A 9,665-nucleotide genomic window follows, 5' to 3' on the forward strand; every position below is an offset into this window, starting at 1 on the left:
CTGTATTCTGCATTCCATGCTCTATATTCTGGGTTCTATATTCTATATTCTATGTTCTACATCTATATTCTAAATTGTATATTCAGTATTCCCTATTCTATAATCTAAATCCTGAGTTCTGCATACCTTGTTTTATATACTGTGTTCTATATCCTGTATTCTGTATTCAATTTTCTGTGTTCTTCATTCTATATTCTTAATTCTATATTCTGCATTCTGTATTCTATATTCTAAGCTCTGTGTTCTACATTCTATTTTCTAAATTCTGTGTTCTGCATTCCATGATCTAAATTCTGGATTCAATATTCTCTATTCTATATTCTATATTCTGTGTTCTACATTATATATTCTAAACTGTGTTTCAGTATTCTATATTCTAAATTCTTAGTTCTGCATTCCATGTTCTAAATTCTGAGTTCTGTATTCTGTTTTCCATATTCTATATTCTGTGTTTTATATTCTATATTCTTAATTGTATACTCAGTGTTCCGTATTCTATATTCTATATTCTGTGTTCTACATTCTATTTTCTAAATTCTATTTACAGTATTCTGTATTCAATACTCTAAATTCTGTGTTCTGCATTCCATGTTCTAAATTCTGGGTTATATATTCTCTATTCTATATTCTATATTCTGTGTTCTACATTCCATATTTGAAATTCTATATTCATTATTCTGTATTCTATTTTCTAAATTCTGTGTTCTGCGTTCCAATTTCTAAATTATATATTCAGTATATTGTATTCTATATACAAAATTCTGTGTTCTGCATTCAATATTCTTAATTCTATATTCACTATTCTGTATACTATATTCTAAATTCAATGTTCTGTAATCCATGTTCTGAATTCGGGATTCTGTATTCTCTTTCCATATACTATATTCTGTGTTTTATATTCTATATTCTGTATTTTATATTCTGCATTCCGTTTTCTATATTCTATATACTGTGTTCTTCATTCTATATTCTATATTCTTTATTCATTATTCTGTATTCTATATTCTAAATCCTCTGTTCTGAATTCCATGTTCTAAATTCTGTGTTCTATATTTTTTGTCTTATATTCTATATTTTGCGTTCTTCATTCCATACTCTACATTCTATATTCTGCATTCCGTATTCTACCCTCTATTTTCTGTGTTCTAAATTCTATACTCTAAATTCAATATTCAGTATTCTGAATAGTATATTCTAAATTCTGTGTTCTGCGTTCCATGTTCTAAATTCTGGGTTCTATATTCTGTAGTCTATATTGTGTGTTCAGCATTCTATATTCTAAATTCTATATTTTGTATCCTATATTCTATATTCTACATTCTGAGATACAATTCTATATTCTACATTCTAAATTCAGTATTCTGTATTCTATATTCTAAATTCTGTGTTCTACATTCAATGTTCTAAATTCAATATTCAGTGTTATATATTCTATATTCTAAATTCTGTGTTCTGCATTCCATGCTCTAAATTCTGGTTTCTATATTCTCTATTCTTTATTCGATATACTGTGTACTACATTCTATATTCTAAATTTTATATTCAGTGTTCTGTATTCTATATCCTACATCCTCAATTCTGCATTCCTTTTTCTATATTCTGTGTTCTATATTCTGTATTCAATATTCTAAATTTTGTGTTCCTCATTCTATATTCTAAATTCTATATTCTGCATTAGGAATTCTATATTCTAAACTCTGTGTCTACATTCAAAAATCTGAATTCTGTGTTAAGCATTCCATTTTCTAAATTCTTGGTTCAATATTCTCTATTCTATATTCTAAATTCTGTGTTCTACATTATATAATCTAAATTGTATATTTAGAATTCTGTATTATATTTTGTAAATTCTGTGTTCTGCATTCTATGATCTAAATTCTGGGTTCTATACTTTGTAATCTATATTCAATATTCTGTATTCTTCATTCTATATTCTAAATTCTATATTCTGCATTCCGTAATCTATATTCTTCATTCTGTGTTCTACATTCTATATTCTAAATTCTATATTCAGCATTCTGTATTCTATATTCTAAATTCAGTGTTATGCATTCCATGTTATAATTTCTGTGTTCTATATTCTATATTCGGTTCTCTACATTCTATATTCTAAATTCTGTATTCAGTGTTCTGTATTCTATATTCTTAAATATGTGTTCTACATTCCATGTTTAAATTCTGTGTTCTATATTCTCAGTTCTATATACAAATTTGGGGTTTTTCCTTCTATATTCTACATTCTATATTCTGCATTTCATATTCTAAATTCTATATTCTGTGTTCTACATTCTAAATTCAAAATTCTATATTCAGTATTTTGTATTCTTTATTCTAAATTCTGTGTTCTGCATTCCATGTTCTAAATTCTCGGTTCTATATTTCCTATTCTCTATTCTCTATTCTATATTCTCTTCTCTACATTCTATATTCTAAATTCTATATTCAGTATTCTGTATTCTATATTCTAAATTCTGTGTTCTTCATTCCATGTTCTAAATCTATATTCAGTATTCTGTATTCTATATTCTAAATTCTGTGTTCCGCATTCAATGTTCTAAATTCTATATTCTGTATTCTGTATTCTATATTGTATATTTTGTGTTCTGTATTCCATATTCTAAATACTTTGTTCTGTATTTTGTTTTCCATATTCTATATTCTGTGTTCTACATTCTATTTTGTGTATTCTATATTATGCATTCCTTATTTTATATTCTATATTCTGTGTTCTACATTCTATATTCTAATTTGTATACCCAGTATTACGTATTCTATATTCTATATTCTGTGTTTTACATTCTATATTCTAAATTCTATATTCAGTATCCTGTATTCTATAGTCTTAATTATGTGTTCTACATTCCATGTTTAAATTCTGTGTTCTATATTCTCTATTCTATATACTAAATTTTGTGCTCTTTATTCTATATTCTACATTCTATATTCTGAATTCCGTATTCTGTATTCTATATTCTGTGTTCTACATTATATTTTCTAAATTCTATATTCAGTATTTTGTATTCTATATTCTAAATTCTGTGTTCTGCATTCTATGTTCTACATTCTGGATTCTGTATTCTGTTTTCCATACTCTAAATTCTGTGTTCTACATTTTGTATTCTGTATTCTATATTCTACATTCCGTATACTATATTGTATATTCTTTGTTCTTCATTCTATATTCTATATTCTGTTTTCATTATTCTGTATTCTATATTCTAAATTCTGTGTTCTACATTCTATATTCTTAATTCTATATTCAGTATTCTGTATTCTATATTCTAAATTCTGTGTTCTTCATTCCATGTTCTAAATCTTTTTTCAGTATTCTGTAATATATATTCTGAATTCTGTGTTCCGCATTGTATGTTCTAAATTGTATACTCAGTATTCCGTATTCTATATTCTATATTCTGTGTTCTACATTCTTTATTCTAAATTCTATATACAGTATACTGTATTCTGTATTCTAAATTCTGTGTTCTGCATTCCATGTTCTAAATACTGGGTTCTATTTTCCCTATTCTATATTCTATATTCTGGGTTCTAAATTCTATATTCTAAATTGTATATTCAGTATTCTGTATTCTATATTCTAAATTCTGTGTTCTACATTCTATATTCTAAATTCTATATTCAGTGTTCTGTATTCTATATTCTAAATTATTGTGTTCTGCATTCCATGTTCTTAATTCTGGCTTCTCTATTCTCTATTCTCTATTCTATATTCTGTGATATTCTTTCTATATTTTAAATTCTATTTTCTGCTTTCCGTTCAGTATTCTGTATAATATATTCTAAATTCCGTGTTCTACATTCTATATTCTGAATTCCGTAACCTATATTCTCTTTTCTGTGTTCTACATTCTTTACTCTAAATTCTATTTTCAGTATTCTGTATTCTATATTCGATATTTTGTGTACTACATTCTATATTCTTAATTGTATATTCAGTGTTCTGTGTTCTATATCCTAAATCTTCAGTTCTGCATTCCTTTTTCTATATTCTGTGTTCTATATTCTGTATTCTATATTCAATATTCTGTGTTCCTCATTCAATATTCTAAATTCTATATTCTGCATTCAGTATTCTATTTTCTAAACTCTGTGTTCTTCATTCAATAATCTGAATTCTGTGTTCCTCATTCCATGTTCTAAATTCTGGGTTCAATATTCTCTATTCTATATTCTAAATTCTGTGTTCTACTTTCTATAATCTAAATTGTATATTTAGTGTTCTGTATTATATATTCTAAATTCTGTGTTCTGCATTCCATGTTCTAAATTCTGGGTTCTCTATTTTGTAATCTATATTCAATATTCTGAGTTCTTCATGTTATATTCTGTATTCTTTTTTCTATATTCTATATTCTGGGTTCTACATTCTATATTCTAAATCTATATACAGTATTCTCTATTCTATACTCTAAATTCTATGTTCTGCATTCCATGTTCTAAATTCTGGGTTCTATTTTCTCTATTCTATATTCTATATTCTGTGTTTTCAATCTATATTCGAAATTCTATATTCATTATTCTGTATTCTCTATTCTAAATTCTGTGTTCTGCATTCAATGTTCTAAATTATATTTTCAGTATATTGTATTCTATATTCTAAATACTTTGTTCTGCATTCCATGTTCTAAATTCTGGCTTCTGTAAAAAAAATATGATTGTATCACTCTAAACAGATTTACACTGCAGAAGAAATGAACAATACAATGAAAAGTCAACCAACATGATGGGAGAACTGCAAAAGAAACAATGAGGAAAAAGAACAATGTTGAAGGCATAACCCATATCCCTTCCAGATCTCAGACTATATTACAGAAACAGTAATTGAACCAGCATAATGCTGGAAAACAAACAAACATCTATATCAGTGGAAACGAACACAGAGGCAGAAATAAAACATCACACCTATGGTCAACTAAACTATGACAAAGGAACCAAAAATATACAATGCTGAAAGACAGTCTTCAGCAAGTGATTTTGAGAAAGATAGACTGCTACATGTAAATCAATGAAATTAGAACACTCCCTCGCACTGTACAAATATAAACTAAAAATGCTTTAAGTATCTGAATCTAATGCATGACACAATAAATGTCCTGGAAACTAGCATAGGCAAAACAAGACATAAATTGTAGCGAAATTTTCTTATTTCACACTACGAAGCTGAAAACAATAAAAGCAAAATAATCAAACAGATCCAAATTAAACTTAAAAGCTTCTCTACAGCAAAATAAACAGAATGAAATGATGAAATTCCAAATGGGAGAAAACATTTGGAAACAATGCAATCAACAAGAGACTAATTTCTAAAATACACACATCATTCATAAAACTCCATTTCAAAAATCTACAGCAACACAGCCAGAAAATGAGCAGAAGACAATTCCCTCAAGAAGACGCACAGACGACAAACAGGAACATAAATACTTGCTCACATAGCTAATCATTATAAAAAGGCAAGACAAAAATATTATAATGTTTTAACTCACACTAGTGAGAAGGGCTGTCATCCAAATGTCTAAAAATAATAAGTACTCGGGAGATTGTTTAGAAAAAGGGACTCTCCAATGCTGTTGGTGGGATAAAAATAGGTGCAACCACTTTGGAAACAGTATGGAAGTTCCTTTAAATAATAAAAATAGCCCTATCATATGACACAGCAATCCCACTCCTGGGCATATAAAACATAAAACCTGAAAACAAAGAATCCTTGTGTAAAATATAAGAAGTACACTCTGACATTGGACTTAATTTGATTCTACATATGTCTCCTCTGGCAAGGGAAGCAGAAGCAAAACTAACATAATATGATTGTATCACTCTAAACAGATTTACACTGCAGAAGAAATGAACAATACAATGAAAAGTCAACCAACACAATGGGAGAAGTGATATTTTCCAATCAAGTGTTAATATGCAACTATATAGCAAACTCATACACCACCACAACAAAAATGACCAAAGAATCCAATTAAAAAAAATATACGCAGGAACTGGATAGATAGATCTGAATCAATTTTTTGTAGAAAACATACAGTTGACTAAATGACACATGAAAATATGTTCAGAGTTATAAATTATTAGGAAAGTCATAAGCCAAAAATGTGACAAGATCTCACACTTGTCAGAAGGCTCTCATCAAAAAGAAAATATATAGATGTTGGTGAGTTTGTGGAGAAAAAGGAACACCGTGGACACTGTTGATAGGAATGCAAAGTATTGATTCCATTGCATATATACATCAAATTTTCTTCATCCAGTTTTCTGTCAAGGGATGTTTGGTTTGTAGGCCCCTGTCTGAATGCACTAGAGAATAAGCCCATGGGCTGAACTGATAAACAAGCTGTGAGGAATGTCACATATAAAGTATGGATAGCAAATGCTCTTCTCAATATATCAAGTATGATTGGATGGATATCCTATTCTGGGTAAGATCCTCAGAGGAGGGCTACCTAAGACAGGCACAGCCATCTGAATAAGAAATTATCTACTTAATGAAGTTCGGTGATGAACTTTAAAACAATCCTTGATCATTTAACATCCTGTGCTTACTTTAGGAGCATGGGGACATAAATAGTTTAAGATTATTAACATTGTTATAACTTAGATGATATGTGAGGCACTGTGCATGTCCTATATAAACCCTTTTTCTAAGAATCAATAAACAGTGAACTGCTTCGCTTCTGTCCACACAGTGTTTGTGTATATATGATATCGTGCCACTGACAGGGTAAATTTAATTTGTTGGGAGTATCTTAAATGGATGTTGCATTATATATAATGCTCTTTCTGCACCTATTGAGATGATTATGTGAGTTTTATTTCTCATTCTATTAGTGTGGCAGGTCACTTTTATTGATTTGAATATTTTGACTTATCCTTAAACCCAGGGATAAATCCCTTTACATATGTATGTGTATGATACATTAAATGTGTTGTTGAATTCATTTTCCTTGTGTTATGTTGAGATTTTGGCACATAGGTTCATCAGGGATAATGTTCTATATTTTGCATCTAATGTCCTTTTTTATGCAAATAAAGATAGCATCATAAAACAACTTTGGAATCTTTCACCCCTTCAAATTCTTGAAAGTTTTGGAGAAGAATTGGTGAAAAATTGTCTACAAATATATGGCAGAATTCACCAGTAAAGTCATCTTGTAAACTTTTTCTGGTTTGGGAGGTTTTGATTACTGATTTTCTCATACACACTTTTGATGTATTTAACTTTCTAATTTCTTCTTGATTCAGTGTTGGAAGACATATGTTTCTGGGGATCTCTCTTTTGTTCTAGGTCATTCAAATCATTGGCTAGTGGTAATCTTTTATGATGCTATGCACCTCTACAACATCAGGAGTAATATCTTCTCTTTTATTTCTAATTATATTTGAGTCTTTATTTTCTTAGCCAACCAAAACATTTGTCCACTTTATGTTGAAAAGAAACAGACTTAGGTATAATTTTTTTTATCTTTTCAATTGTTTCTCTTGTTATTTTCTTTGCTCCCATTCATTCAGATTTCTTCTTTATTCTTTCTGTTTTCTCCTAGATTTTTGATGTGTAAAGTTATGTAGTGTGAATCTTTGTATTTCTTTTATTATTAAATATTAATTTTTTACTTATTTATTTACTTATTTACATATTTATTCATTTATTTCTCATTGAATTATGCCATCAACAATGTGTCAATCTGTGGTGTATTGCACAGTGTCCCCGTACATGCGTATATTTCTGTGCCTATTAAACGTTACTTCACGATATTTAACTTACCGCCCTGTGTCATAGAAAAGAAATTTTGAAAATATCTATTTTTGTATATAGTGGATAAAATTTATAAATATACAGCTCCCAAATTTATCCTCTACCTGTCCCTTTCTGCAGTAAACATAAGATTATTAAGTAGATCTGCAAGTGTGTTTCAGTTTTGTAGATGAAATCATAGTGTTCACATCCAAATTTTTTTTTAAGTTCTACATATGTCATGTCATGTATTATTTTTCTTTCTGTTTCTGGCTATCTTCAATTACAATGACACTTATTGGAGCATCCATTTTGCTGCAAATGTCATTGTTTTATCATTTTTTATTGCAGAATATTATTCCATTGTGTAAATACAGCATAAGTTCTGTATACTGTTATCTGTTGTTGGACAATTAGGTTGCTTCCATGTCATGGCTGTTGTATATAGCACTGCTAAGAGCATTGGGGTGCAGGTTTTTTTTGAAATAAGGTTCCCTTTGATATATACCCAGAAGTGGGATTGCTGGATCATTTGTTAAGTTTATTTTTATACTTTAGAAGTACCCCATCATGTTTTCCACAGTGACTGCACCAAACTACATTCCTACCATCAGTGTAGGAGGGATAACTTTTTCTGCAGCTTTCCCAGCATTTATTGTTTGTGGACTTTTGAATGATGACCATTGTGACTATTGGGAAGTGATACTTCATTAGAGTTTTGAATTGTCCTTCTCTGATAATGATAGTGAGCAATTTTTTTCATATATCTGTGTGGCATTTGTATGTCTCTATTTGAGAATTGATTGTTTAGTTCTTCTGCCCATTTTCAGATTGTGTTTCTTGTTTTTTTATGTATTATTATTATTAGGTTATATGAACTCTTTATATTTTGGAAATTGAGCCTTTGTCAGTTGCATCAATTCAAAATATTTTCTTTAAATCTCTAGGTTGTCTTTTTGCTTTCTTTGTGGTTCCATTTGCTGTGCAAAAGCTTATAAGTTTAATTAGGTCCCATTTATTAATTTTGCTCTTATATCCCTTACCTGGGTAGTCTATTCTAGGAGATCATTGCTGAGATTTATGTCAGAGTGTTTTGCCTATATTTTCTCCTAGGAAATTTACTGTGTCTTGCCTTACCTTGTAGTCTTCAAGCCATTTTGAGTTTATTCTTGTGTACGGAGTGAATGATTTTTCAAGCTCCATTACTCTGATGCTGATATCCAGTTTTCCCAAAACCAGTTGGTGAAGAGATGGTCTTTTCTCTGTCATATTCTTGGCTACTCTGTCAAAGATTAGTTCAACATAGGCATTTAGATTTATTCCTAGGCTCTCTATTCTGTTCCATTGGTCCATATGCCTGTTTCTGTACCAATATCATGTCATTTTGATTATTGTAGCTTTACAATAGTGTATGGAGACCTGGTGGTTTATTCCTCCAGCCTCTTTCTTTTTCTTTAATATTTCTTTGGAAATTATGGATCTTTTATGACCCTATGTAAATCTTAGGATCATTTGTTACAGTCCCAAAAAGAAAAGTTTTGCATAATTTGATAGGAAATCCCATTAAGTCTGGGGATTGCCTTTGGATGTATGACCATTTTAACCATTTTGTTTCTTCCATTATGAGACCATTGGGTATCTTTTCAATTCTTTTTTGATTTCCTCAATCAAAGTTTTCTATTTCTCCATGTATAATTCATTCACCTACATGGTCAGATTTATTCTTAAGCATTTTATAGTTTTGGGTGCAGTTATAAAAGTGGTTGTCTCTATACTTTGTTTTCCTGTTGATTCAAAGGTAGTGTAAAGAAATGCAATTGGTTTTTTGTACATTATTCTGGGTACCTTGCCCAGTTCCATTTTTAGCCTAAGATTTTTTTGTGAAGCATTTACAGCTTTCTCCATATGG

The sequence above is a fragment of the Vicugna pacos genome, unplaced genomic scaffold (assembly GCF_048564905.1).
Source record: "Vicugna pacos unplaced genomic scaffold, VicPac4 scaffold_19, whole genome shotgun sequence".
Classification (NCBI taxonomy): Eukaryota; Metazoa; Chordata; class Mammalia; order Artiodactyla; family Camelidae; genus Vicugna; species Vicugna pacos.